The sequence below is a fragment of the Papilio xuthus genome, unplaced genomic scaffold, assembly GCF_000836235.2.
Source record: "Papilio xuthus unplaced genomic scaffold, Pxut_1.1 DF827542.1, whole genome shotgun sequence".
NCBI lineage: Eukaryota > Metazoa > Arthropoda > Insecta > Lepidoptera > Papilionidae > Papilio > Papilio xuthus.
Window position 1 is genome coordinate 1,435,619 of NW_013531107.1, and position 15,457 is coordinate 1,451,075.

General features: G+C 29.1%; 1 protein-coding gene across 1 annotated transcript in view; it reads left to right on the forward strand.

Moving 5' to 3' along the window:
• Positions 1-1,030: 1,030 nt before the first annotated feature.
• LOC106119154 (nucleolin) overlaps positions 1,031-15,457 on the forward strand; it is a 37,160-nt gene continuing 22,733 nt past the window's right edge. Inside the window, exons 1-2 of the mRNA XM_013314048.1 lie at positions 1,031-1,099; positions 1,417-1,494. The gene's annotated coding sequence lies outside the window, so the exon portion shown is untranslated. The remainder of the gene's footprint in view (positions 1,100-1,416; positions 1,495-15,457) is intronic.

A 15,457-nucleotide genomic window follows, 5' to 3' on the forward strand; every position in this document is an offset into this window, starting at 1 on the left:
CAACCTCGTGATCGGAAATCTGTACCCTTAATTATTAGGCTATTGACGCTTACGACGTACTACTTACTGACGCACTTTGTAATTTGAAATGAATGAATAAACTTCAGTAAACTTGATTATTGACCCGACTCTATAAAAACTAGTCGACCGCGATACCTTGACGAGGATTCCTAGTTCATTCCTATAAATTATTGATACTATACTAATTCAATGACAAAGGAAGGAAATCATTCTGTGATTTATTATAAAATGTATCCTTTATTCCTTATTTAAAACGTAACCATAATGCATTACTTAAAAAAATATGTTTCATAAAAAATAATTTTTGCCAGTAATGTCGACGTAACTTAATAATTTTAATATTCTCATATTACTTATATTTCTCTAAATATTAAAATGTTTTTGAATTGGATATATTTAATCTATATAGAGTAAAAAACTTTATGGTTGATTCAATTATCCCAAAAAAAAACCAATAGGATTTTTTTTTATCTGTGCATTAATTTTAACGCTAATAGGTAATTATTTGACATTGTTCATTGTAGCCATAAGGAAGTACGGAAGTCAAACCACAAGTGTTTCAAAGACAAGTGTAGCTTTCGTTTTTATCGTAGATCTCATATAGCGGGCACCGGTTACACACCATACTTTCTAACTTAACTTATGTCATTGACATTGCATAAAAATAATTATCATAGAAAAGTCATAGCAAAAAGTTTTTATTGAAAAAAGTTATAGGGACATAAAAAAAGTAAAGCAAAAGAACTAAAGTTGCTAGTTGCTATAAGGGTAGAATTTTAAAGCAACCTCTTTTTTAATTACAATACTTATTAAAAAGCGATTTTACTTTTCGCAGTATATGTCCTTTATAAATAAAATTTGATTTTTAAGGTAGGTTTTACATTTATGTTTTTGTAGAAATATTTTTATTTGTCAATATTTTTATCACTGTTATGACATTTAGTTAGATTTCCGAACGTTAATTGACTACAACTAAAAATATTGCGGGTAGAACACAATTCGTTTTGACATTTCAAATAGTGTAATGTTTAGTTTTGTGAAAAGTGACATTGAACGATGTTTTGGTGTTCATAATAAGGTAATTTTGCATTTTTATTCTTTTACAAAATTTATGGTGAAGATTATGCAATATATTCCTGTAAAAGTATAACAACCAATTTTAATTACGTTAGCTTCATTATATCAAGCTAAGGGTACCTACATAATTACTAGAGACAGACCATATATTTCTGTGTTCTATTTGATTTTGTATGAGATAATTTTGTATCACTCGTAAAAGCATACCAACATTTTTGGTACGGTTTTCGTAAGTTGTCATGATTAATTTGAAGATTGTGAACATAGTCTGTCTTGTTTTCCTTGCCCTGTTACTAAGAGTAGTGCGGTTGGTTTCAGATATCCTTGAGATGCAGTAAGCAACACGTAAGCCTCGACATTCGCAATGTCAACCTTCCACTTTCACATGACCTGACAGTAAGCTTGTTTTTTTTCTTACGTGCTTTATAAACTGCCAGAACTATTTAGGTTGTGGTTAAGTAACAACAGATATTTTTCTTAAAAGAAATATCTTTAATAGTTATCAAATGGAAATCTTCGATTATTGCATACTAGCTGTCTCCCGCGACTCCGTTTGCGTGGAATTAAAAAAAAACTTAATAGTAATAATTTAGTAGGCTATGTGTTCTTCCAGACTCTTTTCTACGACTATGCCAAATTTCAGCGAGATCCGTTAAGCCGTTCCGGAAATAAATTCAAACAAACAACCATCCATCCATCTAAACATTCGCATTTATATTAGTAAGATATTTTAAGAAGAAACAGTATATTAAGTTTTTATTTGTTTATTTCCACATAAGAATTTCAGTTAAGAGTTTAAGATTTAAATAATGTTATTTAAATCTTAAATTTATATAATTATATTATAGTACAGATAAGTATCATTTTGAAATATCACAACCATATAACGTACCGATGCTTTTAAATAAAATAAAAAAATCATGTATCATGAAATTTTGGAAATGTTCTTATCAATTTAAAGACACGCTGTATCATGTTACTTCGACATTTAACCTTGTACATAATGATTACCCTTTTAAATTATCTATTACAGTCACGTTCCACGAAACAATTTTATGCACTTTCATTTCTAAGCTTGTTACATGTATTATTTTTTATTAGTGCGGGTTTTCACTGTCGAACAAAATACATATTAAACTTAAAAAAACTTAGATTATGTTTTTGAGGCAGTATAATTTTACTGTTAGTGTGTTGTTTAATTTTTCTAAGAAACATCTTATAATTAAAGGCTCGTCCATCGTAATTAATTCAAGCTATCAATTCACTTTATAATTTAGGATACACACAGAAGGTTATGTTCATATTAAGTCAATTAGAACATTTGAATTAAGATTAATGAGAATTTTACTGATTTGACAGTCTGACATCGTTTCTAGAATTTTTCATATATAAACTAATAAACAGTTTAATGCAATCATCAAAAATATTATATAAGATTGTCTAAGCGTAATTCGATGACATTACGTTAGAAGGCGCCAATAAAAAAGAAAATTATACTGGCATGTAGTGGCGCCGTGAGATTTTATTTCTTTATTATATCAAGCAGTCTTTTGTTATTTTTCAGTAGAATCAAGAGTGAGTTTTAACAATGAGCGGAGAAAATCGTTGTCCTTAAATTACTTATACTTCTTATATCGTAGTATTTTGTATATGTTTTGTGCAAAGTTATAATTAAAATTCAATAATAAACATTTTAAGAGAAGAGTGTGCTTTTATTTTGAACAGGATGAAAAATTAAATACATTTTTACATTGTATAATGAGACGTATCATACGCATTTTAGACAATTTAATTGTATATTTGACCTTAAATGTCAGATTAATGCTTTAGTCAAATAATATTAAATGATCAACTAAACTGAATGGAAATTAAGAGATTTATTATAAGAACATCGTTCATTTAGACCAGTGGTTCCCAAAGTTATTTTGTCTACTGCCCACTTTGAGAATAAATATTTTTTTAGCGCCCCCATATTTTCACATATTTAAAAACCACTATAACTTCAAATTAAATTAATTAATTATTGTGACCTATATATGTATATTAACGGAGAATTTTAAACGAAACTTTTACTATTACCCACAACTTGAGACCTGCAGCGCCCACAAGGGGCGTTATCGCCCACTTTGGGAAAGACTGACTTAGACCAAACAAATCTTGTATAGACTACTCTAGAAAACAAGTCTTAAACAATTTAGATGAAATTTTCTATTTAGATATGGTTTTTATAATATTTAATTATTTGTCTATATTAATATCTTGTCTATAAAACTCGAATTTCTACAAACAAAAAATAAAACTAATTATACCTCTAGCTGAGAACGTTAAACAAATTTGATCCGTAGTTACAAATTAATTTGTCTCTGAAAACCTACATTGCTTTATTTTTTAATGAAGTATTTTTACGTCAAAACGTTACGTAAACATATGAAATGTTATAGTCAAAGTCTTTTTTTAATTTGTCTGACAATTAAATAGTTAAAATGAAAATAAAATTGATTAAGTTAATTATCTCTTTCTTAATTTAGATAAAAGTGCGGACTCTAAACGAAATAATTCGTTTTGTTGTCACTTTCTTATTTCGAGGTTTTCATTTCGTTAGCTTAGTTGACCTAAGTGTTTAAATGCAATAATTATAAAGAGTTGAAGATTTTAAAATATGTTTATTTAGAGATAGTGTAGTAGCAAAAGTGTTGGAAGAAAGAAATTAAAAAATACGTATTATTAAGCAAAGACTAAACTATGTATTTTTAATAAAGTAATTATTTTTTATTTCATTCAGATAGAATAATTCAAGTCAGTGAAAATATAATGTATTCTGCAGATTGACCAAGTGTCATTAGCCCCCACGGAAAGGATTTATTAAAAAAAAGCATTAAAGCTAGGAACTCGTCAATATGACCTCACGAGCCGGATTCACAGACGACCTTTGATTGTCGGGTGAGATCCTGCACGTAATTCGTGTAAACATAACTCGACGTGTCTCGCTTCGCGTAACGTCGGTGAAGAAAAAAACACGTTGTTTAATGGCATAATAAGACACTCGCTTGCTTTGTGTCCTTCTTTCTTTAATGTTTATTAAAAAAACATGCTTAAGAGATTTATAAGGATGCTAATAACGTAACTAATAAGGGTACACGAATATGGGTCCGATTGAAATTCGACGAATAATTAAAAAATCGAATAATCCGGAAAAATTCTATAATTCGCGAATTTTGGTATTAATACCAAAAGTGTTTCTCGAAACGTTGAGTTAAAGAGATTAATCGAATGATTTTTATATTAGGGATGTGCAAATATCGTCCGAATATTAATATTCAATTCGATACGAATAATTTATAAGTTCGAATTATTCGCACACTTGTAATTAATACACCATTAATGCCCGTAACCTAGAGGAGTAGGTAGACATTCAAATTAAATGAAATCAGAATTTTTAATTACATGTAGTTGGACCAATGTATTACATCTCAAACATTTGGTTACTAATAAGGAAAGTAATAAGATTCGTTACACGCGTACGCTATTCATTTATATGCGTACTTTCCATTTCACGTAAATATTAAAATTGTTGAAAAATGCAAAACGACGATATAACAACTACATTTCTACGAATTAAGATAGAACGACTTTGAGAGCGCTGGAATTAATACGAGAGTTTTTAATTGCCATCTCGACATACATAAAGATAAAATATTAATTTAATAACTGATATTTCTTAATTTGTTATCTTATCTTACTAATATTATAAATTTGAATGTTTGGATGGAGAGAGATGTTTGTTAAAAGGTATGTCCAGAATAGCTGCATGGATCTCGCTGAAATTTGTCATAGATGTAGAACATGAGCTAGAAGAACAAATAGGCACAATTAGGTTATTTTTTAATTACGCGCAGACGGAGTTGTGGGCGACAGCTAGTTAACAATAAAATGAAGCAATAACCTACAGAGTAAAAAAATAACCATGTATCTCATACTTTCTCTCTGTTGTTTTTGTTAAATTTATTTTTACCAAAAATTTTTAAAGACTTATTATAATTATAATTTTTAAAACAAGGACTAACAACTAACATGCGTTATTTTTGTGTATTGTTTAATTTATAACTAAATTTTATTTTTATCACACGCCAGTATTTCCGCACATGCATTTTATGCGAATCGTGACGTAAGGATTTGTTGATGCGGGCGTTAGCAAACATTCGATTCTCAGTGTGTTAGCTGACGATCTGGAAATTTCAAAACTATGTTGCGCATTTACTATAAATTTTCTTATAAAATAAGAACTCTAGAAATTAGTGAGAAGGCAGTATTTGTCAAGATCGCATTTAGAAAGTCTACGCATATTTTAAGTCTAAGCATGATTTCTGGTAATGGCGCAAGCCCTCGTGCTTGGACTTCACGTGAGCAGGATAAGGTCTGGGAGATGATGCTTTTTGTTAATGCCTAAAATGTTCCAACTCGGTGTTCCATTACTCGTTTGCCCCCTTCTCTTATAAAAAAGAAACATCAGCGATAAAATGGCTTACGTATAATTAGCATAAAAATTTAATTAAGTAACTGTCTAAGATTTTATAAGACCCAAAGAATTTAAACGTTGTTATTTATCTATATCATTCATGAATTATCGTATCGTATGTAACTATGTTATTGTACAGTTTATATCGGTTAAAGTTGTAAGCCTTGATGACGATACTTGTATCCTATAGTTATAAAAAGTTGCCTTACGTATACATTGTCGTCCTCGCGGATCTCAAAGCGGATGACACCTACGGACTATTTAAATCCTTCATTGATGTGTAGCATGTGTTTAGACGTTTTTATACGACTGATAGTTTAGGTGCTAGGATCGCTTGTAACTTTTATGACACTTATTATTTTTTATTAGCTGACCTAAAGTAAAATTAATGTCAGCCAAAATATTTAAATTGGTATCAAATATGTGCCAGCATAAAGTTTATTGGATTTCATAAACTTTTTATACTCTGTAAAAATTTCATAAACAATGTTCAGTGGTTCATAATCAAAAGAGACAAACATGAATTATAATTAATTTAATAAGAAGATTAAATATAATAAAAAGTTTGAAATAATGTTTCGATTTACACAAAATTGTAATTACAAAAAAGTCCTGTTTAGGAATATTTCTTGCATCCAAGTACTGTAACTTCGTAACCACAATTAATATTAGATTAAGTTAAATTCAATCATTTTACCCTGTTGTAAATGTTACGAGCTAACAAACTGGTATGCAGCAACACTTACTCGACATCGTAATTATCATTTATGTTCTCTTGCAATATTTCCATTGCTGATTATTTAAATTTACCCATATAAATTATTTTATATTTATTATCCCCTCATCCTCAACACGCACTTACAGTAATATACCACAAACTTAGATTTTTCAAATTTATCTACAAGCGATCACCCGTGACTCCGTCAGCGTGGAATTATAGACGAACATTTAGTCTAAAACATATTCCCATAACGCAGATTTGGGGACAGACAGAAAGACAAATCCTAATAATTGGTTTTTAACTATAATCAACGAGAATATATCAAATTCGCGAAGTGTCATTTTTTTACGTAACTTCAATTTTATTAACTGCATCTAATTACTTAATAGATTTCAAAAGTAATTTGATTTAAATTATACTCTTATTTCAACTAATAAAAGATTGAATGGTTTTAACTACAGATTTTATGCATATTATTATAAAATAATCATATTAATGAAGTATTTAACATAAAGATATGAATATAACTTAATCTCGTTGTTATCTAAAAAAAAACAATAGCCCGTTAACTTGTTATCAAGTCGATGTCGAAAACAAGAATGAGAAAACGCCATGCTTGATTAACCTCGCTTACAAAACCAGTCACATGATACTTGGTGCAAATTGTTTGGAAGTAAAATGATTCAGGCGACTGATAAAATATTCTTGCGCGTTAACGTGGTTACTCTTGTGAGGCAACAGCTGAGCTTGCGAAAATGTACCGAGGGAGGCATTACTTAACCGTTTACAATGTCTATTCTAGTACATAAATTATCGGGATATATATCCGTGTTTAGCAACGCTTTGGTTATAGTTAGTTATTTTAGTTAACATCTGTCAGAAATATTGATACATTCCGAAGTATATTATTTCTTATTAATAAAATAAGTAGCTTAGCTATAGAAGTTTTTTGAGGTTATTATTGCAATAATTTTAATGAAATATGAATTTGGAATATTATTTCTAAATCCTTGTTTTATTTCTATTGACCTTAAATAAAACGAGGCCATTTTATAACCTGTATTTCCTATTTATTGTTTCATACAATTTTATATTCCGCAGCGTTTACACTTTCACACGATAACAATGGCTTCACGTCAATAATGTGATAATGGGAATGAGCACTCTAGGATTAGCATTAGTCGATTTTGTATTTCTTTAAAAAGACATACAAATTAACTTTTTAAAGTCCGTATTGATTTCGTACTTTTTGTTTAAATTGAAAATCAGTTCAATATATGTCCCCACTAAGGGGCTCGCAGCCTACCCTAAGTTAGGGGTGACTACGCCATAGTCAACCACGCTGGCCCAGTGCGGGTTGGTTGATTTCACACATATCTTTGAATTTCTTCGCAGATATGTGCAGATTGCATCACGATGTTTTCCTTCGCCGTAAGAACCTGGGATAAATGTACGTATGTAAATTAAAAATCGGAAAACATATTGATACACGGCGGGATTCGAATCCAGGACCTGCAGATTACAAGTCAAGTTGTTAAATCCCTGAGCCACCGACGCCTTACGAGTAGTACGTAGTTATAATAAATATGTGCAACATTATGATAGAGTCAATATAGAAAATAGACAAATCATTAGACAATCCAGTCGTTTTGTGTATACCAGTAAATACTCTACCGCAGCTGTTTTCGTGCGGTCTGTGAAGGCTACGACCTGATTATTGGTAATAAGATATCTAGCTTAGGCAACTCATTGCCCAAATTAAAACAATCTAATTGACCATAGAGAAAATATAACTCATTGAAATCTTATGATTAAAAGCACAATTACCATAAAATAACTCGTTTATTTTTATTTAAAGTTTAAACTTATTAGATAGTTGAACGTTGTTGTTTTATTGTGTGAGATGTTCCGGTATTCAATGGTATTATAGAGTCGGAATAATTACATTAAATTCTTGTGCAGCCGAGACAACTTCCTACAGCATTGACCTTCTCACGGCTCACGCTCTAGCACAAGAGACTAGGGTTGTCAATGCTTTGGGTTTGCATAGTAAATATATCTATGGATTAGACATATCTAAGTATATTAGGATCACATTGTCAGATCTAAAGAGAGATGACTTAAGGCTTCTTTTTCATCGTTCACCAAAGTGTAAAGGTTTAACAATTCACTGGTCGTTTTCATCATGTTGGCAACCCTACAAGAGACACGAAACCAGATGGTTTAATGAAAGTTTTATTAAAGGTCATAACTCTCGTGTACGCTACGTAACTCTGAGTAGATTGATTTATTATTAAACTTTACTTTTGTTCTATATGATTTATTGGTGTAATAAATATTTATAAGTAACTTTAACGTAAGTTAACTTTGTACCATGTGGACTATAATATTAGAGTTGATACTTGATTTAATAAACCGATGTTAAATGATTTTTTGAGTACTTGAATACTCAATGATTGATTCGTACAATTTTATCTAAGAATATTTGTTTGTAATAAATATCTTTTAATTTAAAAATAATTTCCGTATTTGTTCTAACTTTTTTTATAACAGTTAGACGGCAATTAACCTGTCAATAAAACCTTAGGTTGATTGGCCTCTAATTACTTCCTAAATGTGTAGCTTACATGGTTGTTCGTTTGTTTAAATGTGTTTTAAATGTTTATAAAATTAATCGAACATTTCTCGATGTAATTACCTAATTTATTGATCTTAACTATACATTGAAAAACATACAATTATTGAAAATAAGAAATAATACTGACTAACTTAAGTAACTTTAATAAACTGCTTCATGGTTAAGCAAACAATTGATTAATAAATATTAAAAAATATACATTTAAAAAATCTTTTAGTAATCTGTGAATTATGTTTTTAAATTTTGTTCGTCATTGTTATGTTACCTGAAATAGACATCAACGAGTTGCTATGAATCATAATACTGTAGTTTATGTCGTAATGTCAGTCTATTTCAGGCATACAATAAAACATAAGTACACACTTATGCTTTGCTTTAGTTTTGTCAAATTGACATATAAACAAGGAAATCGTTACTAATATAATATTATAATAAGCTTTAACTTGTTTTAAATCTTACTTAAAATTATAAATGCGAATGTTTGCATGGATGTTGCTGAAATTTGGCATAAATAGTCTGGAAGAACACATAGACTACTAATAGAGGTATTTTAATTCGGTGCGGACGGAGTCGCGTGCTAGTTAGTGCTAGCTAGTTTAAGACTATAATAACTTAAAATTTATTTTCCCTCCCAATTTTTATAAGTGTAAAATATTTGTATAATAATTTACGTTTCTAATATCAAAAATAGTTACAAGTTAAATGAGATTTTTGTATACAAAACAGAGTATTTTCAAGTCAATGTTGAAGTATTTTACATTTATTGGTAGTAACTAACGTTTTAAGTTAATCATCTGGTCAGCCTTCGAACACCACGGCCTTAATACTATGGGTCAAAGATATAATGTGCAAATCCATTATATCCGTGGATATAAAGTTAAATTGTTAAATTAACTACTACACTAAAATTTACCACTTATGTTAAATATAAAAAAAATTATTAATGACATTTTTTTAAATTAGTTTAAGAGTTTCATTAACACACCATGATGATTGTAATATTTTCTACAAACATGCTATTTGTAGAAATTACGTAAATATATATTTTTTTTATTATAATTATCAGTCTTTCCCAAATTCATAATCTCTTTAAAGTCTTGATCCAATTCCATTCGATCCATTTAATTGTCGCTTAGATGTCGATCAATCCATTTTTGCACTACAATACAAAGTAATTAAAACTCGTTGGGTTGTTCTTCAATAGCTACAATAGTTTTAAAGTATATATAATCTGTACCTTTACGTGTCAGTCGCTAATAGAAACAATCAAATAGAGTATTCAAGTGCGTGTTATAACCTAAGGAAGGAATTACACAGTTGTTACGCGGTAATGAATGTACGGCGCGGTTACCTAAGTGGTTATAATTCATCGGCGCGCTAATACTCGTGTGTTTAACCTTCGATAACGACGTTGAACTTAGATTTGTAGAACGTAAAAAAAAAGAACTTGGCACACAAATCTAATTGCAATGAGACCTTCACCTTCTTGCTTCCGTCTCGAAAGTTTATATTACAATTTTTTGATATAAAATTTTAGAAATATCTTGACAAGATTTAAATCCACCATACGGAATTTGATTTCACTAAAAGGTTGTTCTTTCTTTCCCAAAAATAAACAACTAATTAGGGCTAAGTTGATAATGTTTAAATAGATTTGTTTTTGCAAATTGAATGCATATATGCTTATTCATATTTATTAATTTCTATGTAATATTCTGAGAGAATTTTGTTTATACTTTCAACGGTTTTATAACATTTAATTCTTTTGGTATAAATAAATTGTTAGTTTCCAGCTCTAAGGAGTCTTACATAAAATTTATTTTGTCATTTATTGGTATTTGATCAAGTAATCCCTTCAACCGCAATTCAGAAACCGGTTTTGTTTTAAAGGTGTTGCATTACAGTTCACTTATTGTATGTTAGTTTTATTATAGAAAAGTTATTATTCATTCGTGTAACTCTGCACTATGTGACTAATCAATTTTTAATTACGTCGATTCACAAACGAACTATACGTAACTTTAACTTTCAACAAATTATTTAATTTTACATCTAAATTTCACTGATAATTTCAAGTTTACATTTTTTGTAAATAATATTTTTCTAGTCCAATTATAAAGTAGCAAAGTTTATGAATTGTCGGTATCATGCGTAGTACGTTTTGTTATATGAGAAATATACTCGTAATGTTTTCTTCGCGTCTTTAACGAAAGCCTCAGGCTGGAAGAAATCGAAAACGTATGGTTATGTAAGCGGAAAGTCGAAGGCTGAGGACCCGGCGAGTTGCGCAAAATGACATTATCCGCATTCGGTTCGGCCGATGTGCATATTTGTCTTGTACTACACAATGCCTCGTAACTTTTATGTAAATATTGTTAGTTTAAAATTGGTTAACTCTGTTTTGTATGTCAAATCTTGTATACTCTATTGCTATCTCTGTTTTTTTTCATAGAGAACGAATAGGATAGCAATAATCTTACTTCTTAGTAATATGATAAATGCGAATGTTTAGATGGATGAATCTTTGCTTGAAATAATTTATAATATAATATTTTTTTTTTAAATCCGCGCGGACGGAGTCGCGTTCGGCAGCTACTATCTAAATACATATCTTACATAGTGGAGATTCACCCTTAAAAGCAATGTTTGAACAAACTTTTGTTATCTAACTTTATAAATCCGAAATGGAAACGTATATCGTTTTGATAAAATGTAACTCTAGACCGACTGAACGGATCTAGCTGAAAATTGGAACAGAGAAATATTACAATCTAAAAGCTTATTAGGCCACCATTTTTTCCAATACCAAGCAGTCGAAGTCGCAGGCGATTGATATTATTTGAACGCATTAGTATAAAGTCACGTATAATCTATCAAAGAAATAGTTGCAAGTTACACAATAATTCGAAGCATCAAGGATGTTTGCGTTTGCGCTGCGTGAATAAAATTTCAATTGCGACCTGTATTTTGATGTTAAGTGTTATTGCGTAAGATTGTTTCATCCATAGTAACATAGATTAAAAGAACTTTTATAATATCTATATTAAAATGGATTCAAAGACTAAAAAGCTATTTTCAGAGTCTATAAATGTTTAATTAAAAGTTGGATTTGTGTAATTTTTTTAATAAATCCTTCGATCGGGAATTGAGAGAAAACTAATTGGAGATTTAATTATTGTTCAGGCGGATAAAAGAAAAATTCTGATAGTGTTAGAGTTGGATCTTCGTTCGATAATAGTGGATTTTTTTTACAGATTTTCATATGTAAACAAAGTAGATGATTCTTTATAAATATACTTATAAAATTATTATTAATTGTATAATATTACATAACATAAATAAATAATATTTTAATTACATTTTAACATAATTTAATATGTAAATAATCATGGTGTTTATTACTATTTGTGCTTTAAAGCTAGGAGTATGCAGTTGTTATACGTTATTTTGTGGATTACCTAAAAGATAAGAAAATATGTTATCTGCATGTCACGTAATATTAATTTGTCTTATAATATCTTAACAACATATCTAATATCAGTTAAAGTTGTTTTGAGGAAACCCGCAAGACGCAAACACCATGAGGATACTGCATTTTTCCTTAAGTTTTTGTTCATCATTTAATTTCGTTATTAAAAGAAAAATGAGAGGATATTACAAATTTTATGGATAATTTGTTATGAATTCTATTATATTTTGATTCATACTGTCTTCTTATACGTTTATGCCCTGAAAATTCTTTAAATTTTAATGTTCAAACGAACTTCTCATACAATCTACCAAAGCATTAATTAAATCAATTTTAGATAAAAAGTTTCTCAATAACGTCAGAGTAATAGAACATTTGTGTATCGATTTTTTTGTAAGTACACGTAATGATGTAAAACATCTCGACTAGGATACTATAATATGCCATCATGGAATGAAATATATAGGACAGGTCGCTTATGCAATATTCCACAATGAGGAAGACTGAGGTTGCACAGAGCTATTTCATTAGTCTCATCGGCTAATAAATATCTCGTGTTATTTAAATTAATTCCAAAGAAGACATCAGTTAATTTATAAATTATAATTAAATCGTCTAACGTAAACAGTATTTATATCTCCTAGTACTTAGTATATGTACTATGTATACGTATATATCACGTTTTAGCTTAGTTTAGGTCATCTATTAATTTTCTTCCATAATTATCTCGATATTTAAATATGACACTTCAGATAAGTACTAAGAAAGTTTTACAAAAATGTGAAAATATTAGACGTAAAAGAAATCTAATAACATAAATTATAAAAAATCGATTAACAAAACTGAATCAATTTTGATGTTATAAACAAATGTGTGATGACTTTAGACTATAAAAACATTTCATTTACCGTGGGTTTCTACCACTAAAATATCGTCATCATTATCTTTGACAAAACAGTAATAACAATCCTAAACGGGGAATCTCAGAAACCAACGGTGAGAATTGCATCGAGTGACGCATCGACGATAGCAATTTACATGTAGTCTTCTAGAGAAGAGGCATTATGTTGTCGTTTGTTTAATTATGTTTACATCACATGTGTATCCGAATGAATCACTATTACTGGTAATTGTAAAAAAAATATCCTTAACAAAAAAAACTTATCACGGAAACAAAGATAGTTGTTTTTAACACTGAAAGTATTAGCATTTGATTTTATCATAATAAAATAAGCAACATAAAATGTATTCAAAACCGCTACTCAAATATCGTGGATATACCATGATATTTATACCAAATAGTTAAAGACACAATATATAACAAAGTATATAAAGGAAACAAATACTCAAATAATCTAAAACAAAATGTAACTTAAGTGTTTTTGTATTCTTATGTTAAACATTTTTATTTGCAAAGTGTACTATCATATCAGGAAAACGGTTTGGTTAACCTATTTCTCGAGTTACTTAATTACTAATTGGGTGAATCACAATATAGATTTGTAATAGGAACAAAAATATTTCATTGTTATTTTAATACTAATAAATTATTGACGTAGTCTCATTGAGGTTGGTCAAACAACGCATGTTTAATTTTCAAAAAACAGCTTTCATGAGTCTACTCATTAAATATAATTATATAAAAAAAAAAATATAATACATTCAAGGTCATTCACATAACCTCGACATACATTGTATACATAAGCGGTAATATTTTCTGTATTACTTAACACCCGCCCTTTTGCTAGTTCTTGCAAAATGCATGTAAATTATTGAACAAATATTCGTCTATTTGTACAATATTGAGTAACGGATTATTGTGAAATATAATTATATCTTTTGTTTTGAAATAAATAAGAATAGAATATGCACTTTTATATTTTGGCATTAAAAAAATAAAAGGTTACCTTAATAAAAATAAAAACGTCAATAACCTAATGGTTAAGGGTACGGATCTCTGATCACGAGGTCGGGGGTTGGAATCCAGCCATTCGATTGTCGTAAACCATATCCTAGCACCAGCCTAGAGCTTAGTGGGAATGGTAATAGAAATATTAGTAAATTTACAAACAAAAATCTGCTAATATTTTATTTTTATTTAAAAAAAAGATTGGCATAAGTGTTTTAGTTTGCATAGTTTAGTCCTACTAATGTCATTGACAACGCTTAGCAACAATCCTATTTGAATTACTATTACATTTAAATGTTCTAACGACCTTGAATATCTTAAAAGGGTGATAAAATTACCAAATTACAGTTGATTTCCGCGCGCTCTACTGTTATAATATTTATTTTCTATTGCTTAAAAATAATAATGTACAAGACTCGAAAGTTCCGGTTAAAGGTGAGTCAATGCTAAGACCGTTTTGTGAGGTAACAAATGTTGAATAAAAATCTATTCATCTACGTTCATTGTTCAAACTTTCGACTGATGAATGTCTTTTAAAAAGTTTTTGACACAATCTTTGCTTGACCTACTTAATTATAAATGGAACAAGTACCTCAGTAAATTTTTAAATATGTTGATTTTAACATGAAAGAAATAACAATAACAATAAAACAAAATTATAACAATCATTGAAACTCTTTTGTTATTTCTTGTTTCATAAATATTTAATAGTTTTAATTAAGCCTTTTTTCTAATATTGAATAAATTGAATTTGATAGAATTTCTTTTAGATTTTATATATATTATATATATATAATAGACACTAACGGCATATTATATTGTAATTATTTCTGGCCAAACTTTTAAGATTTTTGCATTATTGGTTGAATATTCAACTATCTAGGTGACACAAAAGTTTCATTCTGTCTACCATGAATCTTATAAAAGCTTTAAAGTTTTCATCACACAAAAAGATAACTTAAGAGGCGGTATTATTTGAGTTTACTATGTTTAAAATATTTATTATACGAAGCTCTTGCTTTGAAGTTTAGTCGAAATAATAGCTTCGGCAGTTACATTGTTGTTGGCTCAACGAGATGTATATAATTTGTATGAACTTAGCTACG